We start from the raw sequence: 16,768 nt of genomic DNA on the forward strand, positions 1-16,768 counted from the left end.
TATTTTACCAAGTATAAGAAAATATTTCCTAAAATATTTATCTTAAAATTCGTAAATTAAAATTATTTTTCTGGAATATTTCAGTCGAAAAAAAAGAGAAGAAAGAAGTTTAACTTTAGTATAACTTTATTTAGTTTGCACTAGAGCTGTACAATGAGCTACTGGGCGACCGTATGCGAAACATCCCCGAGGATGATCCAAAGGCATACCATCACAATTCTAATCCAATGCAGAACGAATGGCTCCCCCGTTTTGTTGCGTAAGGTGGCATTCTACTTCCGCTATTACCCGTTTTTTGCTCCAGCCTCTTGCTTCCTTCTTTCACGATTTGCTCTATTTTTAATAGTTATTTAGAATACTGACCTCAGGGATGTTTCCCAGACCGTCGCCAATAGCCCATTGTGAGTTCTAGTGCGACGTAAATGAACTACAACAACAACATTTAGAATACTGACATAGTTGAATGCAAAATATTGATGATTTTTCTTTTAACCCTTTGCTTACGGCTGGTACAATAAGTGAACCAGAATGGCTTCATCATGCTAAGCGTCGTAAGCAAAAGGTTAAACAGAAATCACATCAATAAGAAATCATATCAAGTAGAGTTAACCCTTTGCTTACGGCTGGTACAATAAGTGAACCAGAATGGCTTCATCATGCCAAGCGTCGTAAGCAAAAGGTTAAAAAGAAATCACATCAATAAAGCGTCGCAAGCAAAAGGTTAAACAGAAATCACATCAATAAGAAATCATATCAAGTAGAGTTAACCCTTTGCTTACGGCTGGTACAATAAGTGAACCAGAATGGCTTCATCATGCCAAGCGTCGTAAGCAAAAGGTTAAACAGAAATCACATCAATAAAGCGTCGTAAGCAAAAGGTTAAACAGAAATCACATCAATAAGAAATCATATCAAGTAGAGTTAACCCTTTGTTTACGGCTGGCACAATAACAGAACCAGACTGGCTTCATCATGTTAAGCGCCGTAAGCAAAAGGTTAATATGGATGGTTTTACTTAGATTGATTTATAATGTGCCGCATTGAATTTAGGTCCACGTGAACTAATCGTAACACACGATTCTTAGTAAATCACTGAAGTCAAGCATCACTGACAGTGGAACGAGAATGGGGTAGGAACGAGCGAGGAGAACTGCAAAGAGAACGAGAGTGCGTGGTATCGGAGTGGTTTTAATTGCTCTACGGTAAAGTGCTCGACCCTGCGATGGTCATTGGGCTATCAAAGCGGAGGACCCATTCAAATTATCCATCAGCCCATTGTGGAACTCTAGAGCGACCTGAATAAAGTACTAGTATTGCTACTACTGTTATTGAATTTATCAGACTAGCCTCTGAAGGTAATTTGTAATATCTCAGGTTATAATTAATATACTTCTCGCCTCCTTTCTCAGGACCCAAATGGGAAAATGCAGCAAAACTTGATTGGTCCAAGGAATTCACGTTGTATATAGTGAGAATAGTTCCTAAGAAACTAATTCGGTTAAAGCTAGAAGCTAATCAGTACTTTGTAGTAAATGATATCTACTCTGATGTGCCAGAAACGGAGTGTCTATTGCACCGATTATCGGCGCAGTAAAATTCATTTTGCTATCTTACCGATCAAATTTTTAACCAATCATAGAGCGTATCTGTCCACGTGACTCTCCGATTTTTTTTTCAAAAATAATTTAGCTCTGTTTATCGTAGTCAAGGCAGCTACAATTTTTGTAGCATCTTGATTTTCTTCATATGAAGAATAACAGATAGCCATTCATGAATTTGAAAAAGAAAAAAGGACGATCTTCTGGAAGAGAGAAGCGAAAACTTTACAAAATGCTTCAAAGAAATTTAAAAAATTTGATAAGGCACATGAATTGAAATACACATGGTGGAAGAATTCATTAAAAAAAATTTACAGATAACAGTCGCCAATCCAAGTAAGTAAATTTTGTATTGTTTAATTAATTTTTAAAATGTGTTATTTAAAATGAATTATTTAAAATGTGTTAATTGATTAGCAACATCGTTCCTGATGTCACCATGTCAATAGTCACTATACACCTGTAAAGAACAATTTAACACTCTTGTTTTATATGTTCTCTGACCTGCTATCTATTATTTTATATTGTGTCTGCAAGCCCTTATAGAGTTTAGTTTATACATTTTTTATACGTAGTTTGTTTAAAAAAAAAATTTATTTTCCAGAACCTTTACTCAAAATTGTCCAGCTGCTGTCTCCAGATAAACAATTTTTGCAGATAAAATCAATGAATGAGGATCATGACCATGTCCTCTCCGAATCTTTGTTCCGTTCTTCGCCTAAAGAAAGCCTGATACCTGTTGAGCACCAAGAGAAAGTTCAAAAATATGTGAATCTCCAAGTATCTATATTTCTGTACCATTTCATATAGGTAAAAAATTTTCCTACATTTACTCTAATTATCTCCATTTTCTATCATAATATTGTTTGTATAGTTAAGAAATTATTTTGTTACTCAGAGTGATTTACACTGACTTACGTGTGAATATTATAATATCTATTTGAACTTATTGTTGTTGCTCAAACTGTTGTTAATGGAGATTTCTGTATCGTGATCTGCGGCAGAGTAATCGCAAAGTCCAGGAAACTTCCGGGCAGTGACCCGCGAGAAACTAAAAGAAATGTCATACAAAGGGACTGACTCGTAAGGTATAACTTGTAGTTACCCCTAGGCAATTATCTACATATATTTTTTTAAAAATTTGCAAGTTTAAAATCTGTTTGGCACTTTGGCAATTGTAGTTGCTTCGCCAGATCACAATACGAAATATCCCCTGTTTTTTTACCTTGCCATAATGTCAAATGTATTTTAGTTATATATAAGAGCATAGTAAATTTTCATATGCAGTCCTTGCTTTAAATTTTATGTATCCATAAAATATGGTTAGAAGCAAAGACACATAGAAAATTCAAATTCTGAATTTGTTTTTGACCAAGTAAAATAAGTTTTGAGGCAAATTTAATGTTTGTGTTCTAAAAATAAATTCAATGAAGTACTTGTAAGTAAAGCAAGTACATTGACTTTAGTTATGCAAACTGTTATAACAATATAATTTTTTTAATAATTTAATGCATGACCCTTATAATAGTATTATATTAGTAAACAATTTGTTTCCGATTGAGGAAGAATATATTCGGAGTGTTATTATCATAAATAGTGATTTTGTGCTGACATTTAATATAATTCATATTTCTTTAAATATCTTTATTCACTTTAAATTATGACATAGTATTTTTTATGATAATGATCTTTTTTTTTATAAGTTTTACTGTGTAAATATTTTTATTTAAATAGTATTGTAAAAGCTTAAAGATAGAAATAAATTCAAAAAGTTAATATAAAATGCATATAACAAAATTAAAAGGAGTTTAAATAACGCATCATCACCAACTCACTAATACATATACAGTGATACCTCGAGATACGAGTTTAATTCATTCCCTAACCTTGCTCGTATCTCAAAGCAATTTTGCCCATTGAAATGCCATTAATCCGTTCCGTCCCCAAAAATGCTACCCTCAATTGTTTTTGTTGTGTGTTTTTGAATAAGGAAAATGTATTTATAAATGACAAATACTATATAAAAACATAATAAAAGAGAATGTAAAGCAGAAAAAACTGCTTTTATAAAGTGTACATGCATATTTGTATTTTGGTTACTTAAATGCAACTTACACACAACTTAAATGCTACTATATGCTTAATTTTAGTCACTGCTTTTCTCTTCACTGGTCTTTGCTTTTTTAGCCAGATTTAAAAACTGTCCAAGGAGGTTTGTTTCTTCCTTTTCAGAATGCTGGAGAAATGAGTTAGGCAAGTCTCATTAAATAGCTCCGATGTACTACCAGTTTCAACTTTTTCAGGGTGTTTCTTTTCCACGAACTGTGAAATTCTCTTCCACATTCCCAAGAATTCTTTTATCTCATTTGTAGAGATAACCTCCTCCACCTCTGTTTCTTCCTCGAATCCAATTTCTTGCAGTACGCCCGAATGCTCACCCATCACCAGGTCCATGGATTTTCTCAGAGGCACAATCTCCTCCTCCGCTGGCACTTCGAGTTCGAATCCTTCAAAGCTACGGACTTAGCCGACAGCACAATTTTCGGCTATAGACTTCGAGGCTCGTTGAGTGAACGGGAGCATTGTCGAGGACGAGAAGGGCTTGCAAGGCCATTCCTCGTATCTCAAATAACTCGTATGTAAGGGCATTCGTATCTCAAGGTACCACTGTATTTGAATCTTTTTTATTGTTAAAGACACAATTTTTAACTCTAACATTATAAAATATAAATGCAACAATAGTGTGAAAGGAACAAATATATTAATCTTGCATTAAAACAATTTCAATTTGGTCAGATTTATTATTTTCCCTTCCTTAGCTTTTCTAACTGCACAATTTAGCAAATGAGATTACAATACACAATTTAGCAATTCTTTCTAAAATTAAAAAAAAAATTCCTTTTTTTTTGTTTTGTTTTGCATATTTAAAAAAAATCACTCATTAAATGGCCCAAAAATTAATTCTATTATTTATGCCGGGTTCCCATCGTCCTTGAAAACTACTTTATTTTTATTTTAGCAATTTTTATCTTCTGCAATGATTTCTTTTATCTAGCTTTTTTTTTTCTTAAAATATTTTTAGGTTTAACGACAAAAGTTGTTGGTTTGAAGAGGAAGAAAGGTAATAGACCCACTCCTTTTACAAGAAAAGCAGTTTTGGAGGGAAAAAAATATGCTTATGAACTGCTTTGTAGATGAAGAGACATTATCGAAGACCATAAATAAAGGCATTTTGAAGAAGAAGCTGCTATAGAATGTGGTATAGAGAAGGTTTCTTCTTGTATGGAATCATGTGTTGAAATTAATGAAGTGAAGCTGTTCTTTACTTCTGATGGGTGGCTATTGGTTAAAAATGTGATTTTACAAAATCGAGAATGATGACATGGGAATGTTATTCATGCAAACAAGATTGCGGTATGGTGATACTATATTGTGCGACTCTTATTCGCAGTGGTATCACTATTCCTGTGTCGGCCCTCTGCAGCCTCCAGAGCAAAAGTATTGTTCAAAATCTAAACTTTTTAGACTTTTTTTTTTAGCTTATTTTGATTTTCTTCCTGTGAGATATATTTTGAATAGATATTTGTCATGTGTAAGCCAATTTTGAATAAATATTTGTCATGTGTAAGCCAACTTTATATTTTTTTTAATTCTGAAACAAACTTTATTTCTTAATTAGTAATTTTTATTGCCTTTTTTTTAAAAAACAAATATTTGTTTAACCATTGTCAAATTTCAAGTAAATGTCCACATAAAAACTCATCATTTACCTTTCATTATTAATTTCTGATGGGGTTCAATGACATAAATTTTCCCACCAAGTTGTTAAATAATTAAGTTTCTAGGTATAGGTGTTACCTATTTTGATAGAATAGTACTTTACTTTCAATAAATTTGCATTCAGTATGTTCCTCTTAACTGTAATTTATGTAGTATATGTTTCTTTCAACTTTGTGATTGCTTGCTTCTAATCCTAATTGTATAAATTTATGTTTAGTTTTTTAAATCTGCTACATTTTTGTCCAATAAAAGTTTAGTTTCTTCCTGCATTTGTGTTTGATGAAATTTTGATAATATACAAGGTTTTGTATTTATAGAAATGTTTCGAGAATAAATTTTTAAAAAATCTACTCCTTTCTTTCCTACACTTAATCTTTAAATATTGATTATAAAATTCCTATTTATCAACTTCCTCTGTTTTATGAAGATTTTACTTTGAAAATTATCTTTTATATTTGATTCTTAATTTAAATAAGTGGAACTTAAAAAATTTTAACCTCCACAACATATGTATAATATCAAACATATATAGTACCAAACATGGTATTACTTTGATACAGGCACTGAAAAAATTAAATCGTATTTAATTAATTTTAAATCTTAAATGACAATACAAATAAATCTGAGTTACTTAAGATTCCAGCAGTTTATCTTCACACAATTTTATTTTTTAACTTATTTTTGTGTCTACTCCAGGTTAGTGAAAGGACATTTTATACTATGTCCCAGGTTCAAAAAACAAGTGCTTTAAATTTCTCAAGAAATACTTAAAGGATTATTTTGTAACTTTGAAGATGTTTAGTTTTTTGCGCATCAGACACAGATCTATAGCAATTCAGTTGAAATTTGAGACTTCTACCCGTAAGGCAGAAAAAATTCTAAGTTTAATTACAATAATTCTCTTAAGTGGTAAAGTGACAAATTTAGCTTTCAGTGGTCCAAAAGTAATCGTAACTTGATTTGTCAATAGGCAGGGCTGATTACGCTCTGGAAAAATCCCGAATTTTTCGCTAACAGTGATCCTAAGATCGAAGGTTCAGACGTTTCAAAAAATCATTGATCACAGAAGTTTCTGGAAATCAAATTTTCAAAGGCGAAACTTAAAAACACAGTTTATTTTATTTGTTTGTAAGGGAGAGCCAGATACTTTATAAGCTTATATTCCTGATAAATATTTATTTTTTATTAGTAAATGGTTATTATAATCATAAACTCAAGAAAAACATACAGTAAAACCTTTTTTTGTGCGTTGGATAGGGACCGCATAAAAGAAATCATACAAAAAAAATTATAAGTTATTACGTATAACAAACAACTTTGTACGATATAGTACCTAAAAAAAAATTTTATGCGGTGCTTAGGGACCGCATAAAAAAAGTTGGACTTAAAAAAAATACATCAATGATTTATGAGAGAATGCTTTCAATTAAATTAGACCTAAAGAAATTTTAAAAATAATTAATTCTTCATTGTCCATGTACATGGAGAAGTTTTCAAATTATGCGTTAAATAGTTTGCTGCTACTCGTCGTAAGCAAAACGCGCATCTTCTGAAATGGTTAACAATAGCTTGAAGATAGGATTTCAATTGATTTGTTTCTTAGTACCATAAAATCGGTGATCAGTTTTATGACGACGGTCGACTGGTCAATTGCTTGTAAACCTCATGAAGTGTAACTTTAAACACCAAATTGTATCTCAAAAATTTCAGAGTGACCCTCGTATGTACGTAACTGACTCTGCCTTATCAAGAGATTGTTTAAAATAAATGAACAGAGCATCGCGAAGTCCAGATACATCGTTGTCAAGGAGAGACCACGTAATCAGAGTTCGTCCACAACATGTATATGTACATTGATAGGAAAAATTAAACTGGCGCTAACGCCGCTAAGATTCATATACCGCATAAAAATAAATCGCACAAAACCAAAATCGCATAAATAAGGACCGCACAGAAACAGGATTTACTGTATTTGTAAATTTTAATTACTTCTCCTGGTCATCATAGGTATGTATAAAATTTTAAATATATTCTAAGTAAACTAAGAAATATTGAAAAAAAAGGAAAAATCTGAAATAGACTAAAATTATGGAAGAAAAAAAACTTAACGCTTTTTTTTTTGTTTTTGCATCCTGACTGAATTAGGAAGTAATATGACCCTTCATCCATTAGTTACATATGTAGTTTTAGTTTAACACAAAAGAGAAATTCTTGGAAATTGATCATGATCCGATCTAACTGTACAAACAAGTACGCTTTTAAAACATTGCCCCTGTCCCTGAAGCTGATATGCCTTCAACCATCAAGATTAGAAGCAAAGCTATTTTAAACTGAAAATATTTTGCCATAGTAAAAACGAATTGACTATCCTTTAATGGCAGAAAGGGATGTTTGTCCTGAAATGTATCGTAACATACATTCCATTCGTTTTTCAGCCTGGAATGTACAATGCGCAACAAAAGGAAAAAAACAACGAACTGGACCACCCTGAATAACTTTTGATTTGATGATAAGATGTCTAGTACAGACGATATTTTAAGTGCCAAAATTAAATAGAAATCGCACTTTCTTCCAATAAGCATACCATTTTTGACGGATTTGGATTTCTAGACCCCAAAATATACGGGTAGCAGCAGTCCATGAAATATGGCGGTCAAGAAAGTGCTCCAAAGTTTGGACCTCTTAATGTTAATTTTACTTTACGCATTGTGTTACATCAAAATTTTTTAAGCGAATCGAAGAAAATTTTCACACACTTATAAAATTCATTTATCCAAAAATAATTTTTAGTAAACTTTCATTATTTTTTATTATTTTATTCAATTTTGGTAAAAAAAACTTTTGAAAAGTTATCAAGTTTTTTTGCATCAGTTTTTAAATAATATAATTTTACATGGCAAAATACAAAATTTGAGCGAAATCAGTCGAATAGTCTCTTAGAAATTGAATTTCAAAAGGGCTAGATATTTAAACTTCGATCTCTCAGGAACAATTCGATCGATTTCGCTCAAATTTTGTCTTGTAAAATTATAATTTTTAAAATGGGTGCAAAGAATTGTATACCTACTTTTAAAAAGTTTTTCAACCATTATTGAATAAAATAATGAAAGTTCACTAAAAATTAATTTTTTGCATAGAATTATCTAATTTGCTTTAAAAGTTCTCGAGATGTAGCGAAATACACAAAATAGTAAGATTTATTACATTAACTTCTCCTGGCTATAAATTGTTGCCGCTTCCACCTATTGGCGATCGAAATGGGCTGCAGGTGGCGTAGAGCAGAACTCTTTTCCTATGGCAACACTTCACATGCTTTCCCCATTAGCGTGTGGAAAGTCATAGAGGAAGGAAGCACGTTAGTTTCTCTCTTGATTTTCACATAGATTAAAATCCTTTAACTTAAAAAACTATATGGAACTGAAAACTACATTGAACATAGTTCTAAAGAAAAGTATCATAGAAATTTAAAAAAATATTTTCATTAAATAAAAAGGAAAAATATTACGAAAAGGGAAATTATCGTAGTACATTCCTATACAACTGAAAAGAGGAGGCGAGGGAAGGGAGAAGGGCTAAAGGCATGAAACCGGTCTCTCCCCAGATGGCGTATTCGAGTGTTGCGATCGCGAATATTTAGGGGGTTCGTAAATCTGTCTGTAGCCTTCAAAAAATGGTATATGTTTATTCAGAGAAAGTACTTTTTTTTTTATCTGACTTCTTCGTAACTTAAAATATCGTCGACTCTTATTAATTAGCATATTTGTGGTCACCCATCTCTTGAACCATTAAGATTGAGCCCTAAGCGTGAAGGTCTCTGATCATTAGATCAAAAGGATAAATTGAGATATTTTTCAAAGGTAAAAATGAAATTAATATTTAAATATGTCATTAGGTTGAAAAGGGTTCAAATGAATATCTCAAAATTTACCTCAAATATACCTCCAGAGGTATATGTAACAACCTGAGGTGTTTCATCTTACATTTGAGGAGAGGTAGATATTTACTACTTTAAGGTGTTTCTTTTTCAACCTTAGGTTATTACTTATCAACCTGAAATATAATTCTTTACACCTAGCGACCTAGCTATGGAACTATTTGTTCAACAACCTTAGGTGCTTCATTTAAACACTTCAAGTTATTCTGGAGCTGCCTAAAGTGTATTTTTTGACAATTGTAAAGGTAATATTTCATTAACGTGAAGTGTTCGCTGCTCTACTCATTACAGATATATCGAGCCTAAAATAGCTATTTTTAACGCAAGTAAGTAAGAATGTTGGGCCCAAGCATAATAAATGTGAATGCACACTTTAAATATTGCCAATGATTTCCCCATAATTTTAAATTTAAAAACATTAATCTGAAGACAAAATGTTGAGTGTAGATATAGATTCCTAAAACACGGTTTCAAAGTATCTGTCTTTGGATGGAGCTCCCACTCTGCATTTTTGCATTATAAAACCAAGTGAGAGGTTTTCTTGGACGATGGGTTGGATTTTGTCATTGGAATCCGTCATTCACTAAGAATTTTGGAATTAAATGACTAAGCAAAATTAATTACTTTTAATAGTTAAATAAGACAAAAATTAAATTTTTTTGCCATTAAATCCTCGTTATTGGATACATAATTTATTGAAAAAAGTTATTTAATCTTCATTTAATTTATAAGTCAACCACCGAAAATAAATTACATAAAATATATTTGATCAATATGAAGTTAATAACATTAATAATTTATAAGGCAAAATGTTTTCTCTCGCAGTCCCAACAATTCTCTACAAAAATAAATAACTATTAATATTAATATATTATGTTCAAATGCTAGTTGTATTATAAAAAGCTGTATCGCAAAACATATTTTCATATATTTTAATGGTATACCATTCCCAAGTAGCACATAACATTAGATAATATCAGAAAAGCGGCAAAATCTAACGTTATATTACACAACTTGTAATATTAGAAAGATATAAAAGGTCGCTGTTTGCTCAGCCTTTTATAATATTAGATTCAATGCAAACTAATATTATCTAGCGTTCGCCACAATATTCTTTTGCGTTAGTTTTGATGCTATATAATATTAGATTTTGTATTTTCTGATATTATTCTGCTTTTTATTTTTTTGGAGTAAGCAAGAGGAAAATATGGATGGTAGTAGAATAATTCGACGATACAATTTTACTTAATTTTCTGTATTGTTGTGAAGCAGTAAAACATAGAACAGTAGTTTTATGTCATTCCATGCATTATTTACTTAGCAATACAGAAATACTAAATAAAATTATATTAGAGAATTCTGCTACCTTCCATTTTTCTCCTCCTTACTCCAAAGTATATCTTATGTTCAGCTGATTTTTTCGAATATTTAAATTAGGAAATATTTTATTGCAACTTTTATTGATATTTTTTTCTTTTTTTCATACAATGGGTTTTCTGACAAATTTTATATCATTAATAATTTTCAAGTCTTTAATTTTAAAATGTACTCTTAATTTTTTTTTTAAAAAAACTGGGTTTATTTTATTAAAATCTTAGTTTAATTTGTTAGTTTGTAATATATATTTTTTTTAAATGGTTTCACAATTATCATTCATTATTTATATTCTGAAATTATATAATAAAAACCACACTATATAATTATAAAGTTATATATTTACATTTGAACTGAGTGGAAATTTAAACTTAAAATTTTTTCCCCTTACAATTGTTCAATTTTTAAGTGGACATTACTTGTAATAATTGGCACAATAAAGAAAAAAATTTAAAAATATTCAAATTACTTACTTCAACAAATTTACACATATTTTTTTCCCCTTCTTTTTTCACTGGAATTGCTAAATGGAGAAATACTTACGTAACTTTATTCTTTTAGTATTTGAAATTTTATTTAGCAAAACACCTAAAAACAAAACTCAAACGCAAGGTAGAAATTTTTCCAGGGAATGAAACCAGGAAAGCAACTAATATCACGAAAATTACTAATATTTTTTTTTAATAATGTTAGAATAACGTCAGGAATTTTCATCAATTCGATAATTATTTAAAGGTGTTATGTTCTATTAAACTAACAATCTTTGCAAAAAATTAACATAACATTTTAATTTCAAAACTGTCAGTAAATATCATATTATCTAAATTAAATTTGCACAAACATATAATTGCATACAAGAATGAGACGAAAAAATAATAAATTTTTTTACATTATCTTTTAAAAGTTGCCTTTAGTATTAGTGATCAAAATCGTTTTTCTCTGATTATATAGTATGCGTTATGAAGAATTAGCCTTAAAAAAACATATATTATGCATTTAAAAAAGTTGCTTTTGCAAAGAATTTTATGTATAAAAATTTAAACAAGATTCTTCTTTAAGTTGATTTAAATTTTCTGTTTTTACAATAATGTAAATAAATGTTCTGCTAAATTTTAAATATTAAGCCTAAGAAATTTTTACTATTATCATTATTTTACAATTACATTAATTTAAATCTTTGCAAAAATCTATAAAATCATAAAAATCTATATACACTTCTTATCTCAAATTTGAACTGCAAAATTGAAGTTAATAAATACAATGCTAGTAGTATAATTGCTCATAAGTTAGAGTTAATGTTTAACAATGATGTTAAAATAAAATTTCTTCTGATATCTTCAAAATTTCTCGAATTTTCATAATACTTAAACATAAGTATAATGACTAGAATAAATTACACAATGCAGTAGTTAAGAATAAAAAAATAAATCAAATCATGACAAACATTTCACTACTTAATTATTTTATTTTAAAACAAAACACAATATAAATATAACTTCACTAAACTATAAAAGCAATACATTCTTACCATCATTGTTTAATATAAGCTTATCAATATTCTTTTGTTAAAATATAAGTTAAGAACACGTATTTGTAATTAAATAAAATAAATTTTTTTTCTAAAAGCAACAGTAGGACCATGTGTTATCATTTTAATTATTATTATTTTTAAATTAAAAAAAATTTCAAAACTTTACAGTCATTTCATACAGTTTAAAGTTTTTCTTCAATTCAATTTTTTGTTTTTGTGCTACTGAACTATATTTCAGAGCAATAAACTGAAAATCTTTGCTTTACTGAAAGATTTTATAAATTGGTCAGCAGCATCTTTGCATATCACACAAACGAATCGCACAGGGATGCACCTTTCTTCAAACTTTCAGCTCCGGCAGATTTAAAGAGAGCCTCCAGTCGTTTTGTTTTCTGTCAGGATTGAACATATGGCTCCTAGTTTTCTACCAGAAATTAATTTCCATTTGCACTGTACAGCACCCAAGCTCAAAAATGAATGGCTCCTTCCTGGTAGATAAGCTTGTTTATCCAGCAGACGAAGCTAAAATTATAAGAGAAAAAAGTTAACTTTACATTGAAAACACTAAACTTAAACCTCTATATTACTTTATATTGAAAACATTAAATTAGTTAAAGTAAATTTAAAACTATTAAGCATTGAATATTTCTTTAAAACTTAAATCATTTTATTTGAAAATGTTTACAATTTAATGGGTAGATTTCCGTAACAATACCTGCACCAAAAAATCTCAGTATCACCAAGAAAGAATAGAAAATTATTTCACTTATAACGGCCTTCAAATAATAATTTTATTTTTTCTTAATTATTATTTTTTTAAAAAAGAAGAAATTATAGGTCAAAACGCTTAAGCTCTTTTCAATTGAAGTGAATATTCAAGTATATATACAGATACAAAAATATATCAAATTCAATACTTTTTAATTTTTTTTAAAGATTAAGTACAATGACACTTAACTGTTAAAATATTTTTGTACATTGTATAAGCTCATAGAGCCAATAGGAAATGTTCAAATTTTTTTTAAGAACTTCATAAATAAAAATTTTAACACCTTTTAAGCACTGTTCTTCATTTAACGTTAACATACTTTGAATAGACCATATTGTTGCTTATTTTTTAACTATTTGCTATCATTTATAAATTAATATAATTAATCATATATCATATATCAAAAACATCTGTCTAATTCATGAAATGAAAATAAAGATATTTAACTCACCATTTTACAATATATTAAACAGGAAATTCAAAAAATGTAACAACAGTGTTCAACTTGTGAATAAAATTTCAAACATTCTAAAATGCAATGGTTTTAACTAAAAAGTAATTGATTAATTAATAATTATTTAAACATGGCAAACTTGTTTACAAAAAATTTATTTTTATCTTTATCGTTGCAATGAAAAAAAATTCAAACTGCAAAACTCTTTTGTGACAAGCCAACAAAAAAAGTGGCGAAAAGTGTTAAATAAACAATTGCTAATTTTTTCCATTGCTTATTTTAAAATTTGATTAATGTAAAAGAACATCAATGTAAAAAGATACTATGAGAATTTAAAATCATCAATTCATGGATGAAAAAATCATATAGAAGGAGAATTCTCTAACAATTCACATATTTCAAAGTTGTAAATATATATTAAATATAGTTCGCCCCTTCCCCCAAATATTTTGACATAGCATTCTTTAAAAGTCAGTATGCATACCCAACATTTGTCAAATATCTTTTTTCTTATAGTTTAACAAATTTTCACAGCATTAGATTATTTCTAATAGGAATTTATTTAAAAAATACAATTTAATCAAAGCTCTACATTCACCATAATCACCATTTTGAATAGACCATATTATTGTTTATTTTTTAATCATTTACAAATTAATATATATAATGATGCATCAAAAACATTCAAATAAAAATCAGTCTATATTTAAATAAAAATGTTTAATTCATTGTTGTACAATATTTCAAACATGAAATTTTAATTAAAATTTCTTGAAGATGAAGAGCTATATCTGAAATTGTAAGGGAAAATTAAATTTACAATGGAAAAACCAAATTTAAAATTCTTAAACAATGAATATTTATTTTAAAGTTAAATTATGCAATTTGAAAATTTTTTTAAAAATTTTTAATATCTTTTACAATGAAATTCAATGAGTAAATTGCAGTATCAATACTTGCATCAAAAAATCTTGGTAGAGCCACACGAAAAGCAAAAAGTAACATAGTGGGAAGGAGATTAACAAAAGAGTTTAGCTCATAAACACTCTCAAGCAAACTATCATATGTTTAAAAAAAAAATTAAAACTACAAAACTCTTTAACCCCTTTTATTAGACCTGAAAATAAATACTCACTATGTGGCAAGCTATCAACAAAAAAAGTGTGAAATAAACAATTGCTTACTTTCGTCCATTGCTTATTTTAAAAATAGTAGATTTTCTTGAAGATGAAAAGCTATATATACTGAAATTTAAAAAGAAAAGAAATTAGATTTTGAAATGAAAAAAAAAAACACATTTAAAACTATTTAACATTGAATATTTATTTGAAACTTTAATTATTTAATTTGAAAATGATTTTAAGAAATTGAAATATCCTTCACAATGAAATTAAATGATAAATTTCGGTATCGATACCAGCGTAAAAAAAATTTCGTTAGTGTCACACAAAAAATAACACAGAGGGAAGGAGATCAACTAAAAGAATTTAGCTCATAAGCACTCCCAAGTAAACTCTCAGATATTTAAAAATAAAATCAAATTGCAAAACCTTTTAACTTCTTTTATTATATCAGAAAATAACTACTCGCTATGTGGCAAATCAACAAAAAGAGTGCCGAAAAACATTAAATAAACAAATGCTTATTTTAAAATTCGTATAAGTACATCAATATAAAAAGATACTATAAGAATTCAAATTTATCAATTTATGGTTGAAAAAACCATTTTGGAGAATTCTTTAACAATTCACATATTTCAAAGTTGTAATATATATATTGTCCCTCCCCCCAAATATATTTACATTACATTTAAAAGTCAGTATGCATAACACTTATTTTTTTATTGCTTAATTAAATTTTTAGTCTCAGATTATATGTAATAGAAATTTATTTAAAAACTTTATTAAGCAATAATTATTTATTAGACTAATTGTTATCATAATAATTATTTAATAAATATTTATTAAACTAAAAGAAACATTACAGAATAGGACAAACTCGAAAGGTACAACCCCAGGCAAACATATACATATTTTTGTTTAAAAAAGTTAAAAGTTTAAAATCTATTTGGTGATTGCACTTGGCGGGACAAATCACGATACTGAAATATCCCCAAGAAATTTAAATAAAAATGTTTAATTCTTTGTTTTACAATATTTTAGACATGAAATTTTAATACGGTAACAATATTGTTTGTATTGAACGTTAAACATTCTAGAATGTAATGGTCTAAACTGAGCTAAAAGTAGCAGATCATTAATTTTCTAATTGTTTTAACTTGGGTAATTTGTTTACAGACAATTATTTTTATCTTTTCCACTGTTGCAGAAAAACTTTGTTACAGTCGAATTACTTAGCAAACGTTCTTTTACAAGCATATTTTGAACTAATTACATTACTTATTATTTATAGCTAAACAATAACTTAACACAGAAGTCAACTACTATGTGCGAACAATAATGATCACAATTCATAATATGAACTGACTTTATTTGATACATGATTTTTAACTAAAGCAAAAACATTACTTACAATACTTCTTTAACGTTTCATGTAACTATCATTGAAATGTATAAAGTTTTCAAATAATTACTAAATTATAAATACCTTATGTAATTGAAAAGGAAGCAGCTAAGTTCTAACAATGGCGCCGTAAACAAACGAACAGAGGAAGCCAACGAGGAAGAAGGGGGACAAGATTCAACAGTTGAAAAAGTTTTTTGAGTTCAATCGTTCGCAAACTACTACTAATATTATTTTTCGCTTTCTTTGCATTGGCTAAAAATGTCATTTTAAGTAATATTTAATTTATTGTTTTCTTTCATAAATAAATGTTTATTTATTAATAATATGGGATAACCTTTCGCAAAAATGTGACGCTGTACCAAAAGTAATGAAATAGATGATTATTTTGAAAGTTCGAATGTTAGATCGAATACTATTTTATTTTATATAATATTAGTTCTAAAATTAGAAGATAGGATTCAAGAGCGTTGCGTTTTCTAGCAGGGCAGTATTATATTGCATCTTTCTAATATTAGATCATATCTTTTTGCTACCTGGGATTAATTCCTCTGTCACTTTATGTAGTGTATTATTATTATTATAAAAACAGTTGAATTTAAATTATAATTATGAAATATTATTATTAAAAAATATTTTTCAACCAGACAATTAAGTTTAATATAATTTATTTAAATAACCGTAATAGCTATCGCCCCTAAAACTGTCTCAAAAAATTTATAAATTAAAAGAAAAATAATAATTTCGAAAATTTTGGTACCCTTTGAAATAAATGATAAATAAAAAATAGATATACTTCACCAGA

The 16,768-nt window shown here is 28.5% G+C and overlaps 2 long non-coding RNA genes across 3 annotated transcripts; one reads left to right on the plus strand and one right to left on the minus strand.

Annotated features, from left to right (window-relative positions):
• The first annotated feature begins 1,682 nt into the window (after positions 1–1,682).
• LOC147810892 (uncharacterized) lies at positions 1,683–5,728 on the plus strand. Its single transcript, XR_015433010.1, has 3 exons — positions 1,683–1,934; positions 2,203–2,408; positions 4,681–5,728. It is a non-coding gene; the product is annotated as an uncharacterized LOC147810892 (long non-coding RNA).
• Positions 5,729–12,467: 6,739 nt separating this feature from the next.
• LOC147810893 (uncharacterized) lies at positions 12,468–16,241 on the minus strand. Of its 2 annotated transcripts, none has more exons than XR_015433011.1 (3): positions 16,048–16,241; positions 14,625–14,684; positions 12,468–12,739 (listed from the first exon to the last, which is right to left on the minus strand). It is a non-coding gene; the product is annotated as an uncharacterized LOC147810893 (long non-coding RNA). The 2 variants fall into 2 exon arrangements; XR_015433012.1 differs by having other exon boundaries at positions 15,973–16,241.
• Positions 16,242–16,768: the final 527 nt, after the last annotated feature.

The sequence above is a fragment of the Parasteatoda tepidariorum genome, chromosome 4 (assembly GCF_982258835.1).
Source record: "Parasteatoda tepidariorum strain Cologne lab strain chromosome 4, Ptep-v5.0, whole genome shotgun sequence".
NCBI classification, from domain to species: domain Eukaryota; kingdom Metazoa; phylum Arthropoda; class Arachnida; order Araneae; family Theridiidae; genus Parasteatoda; species Parasteatoda tepidariorum.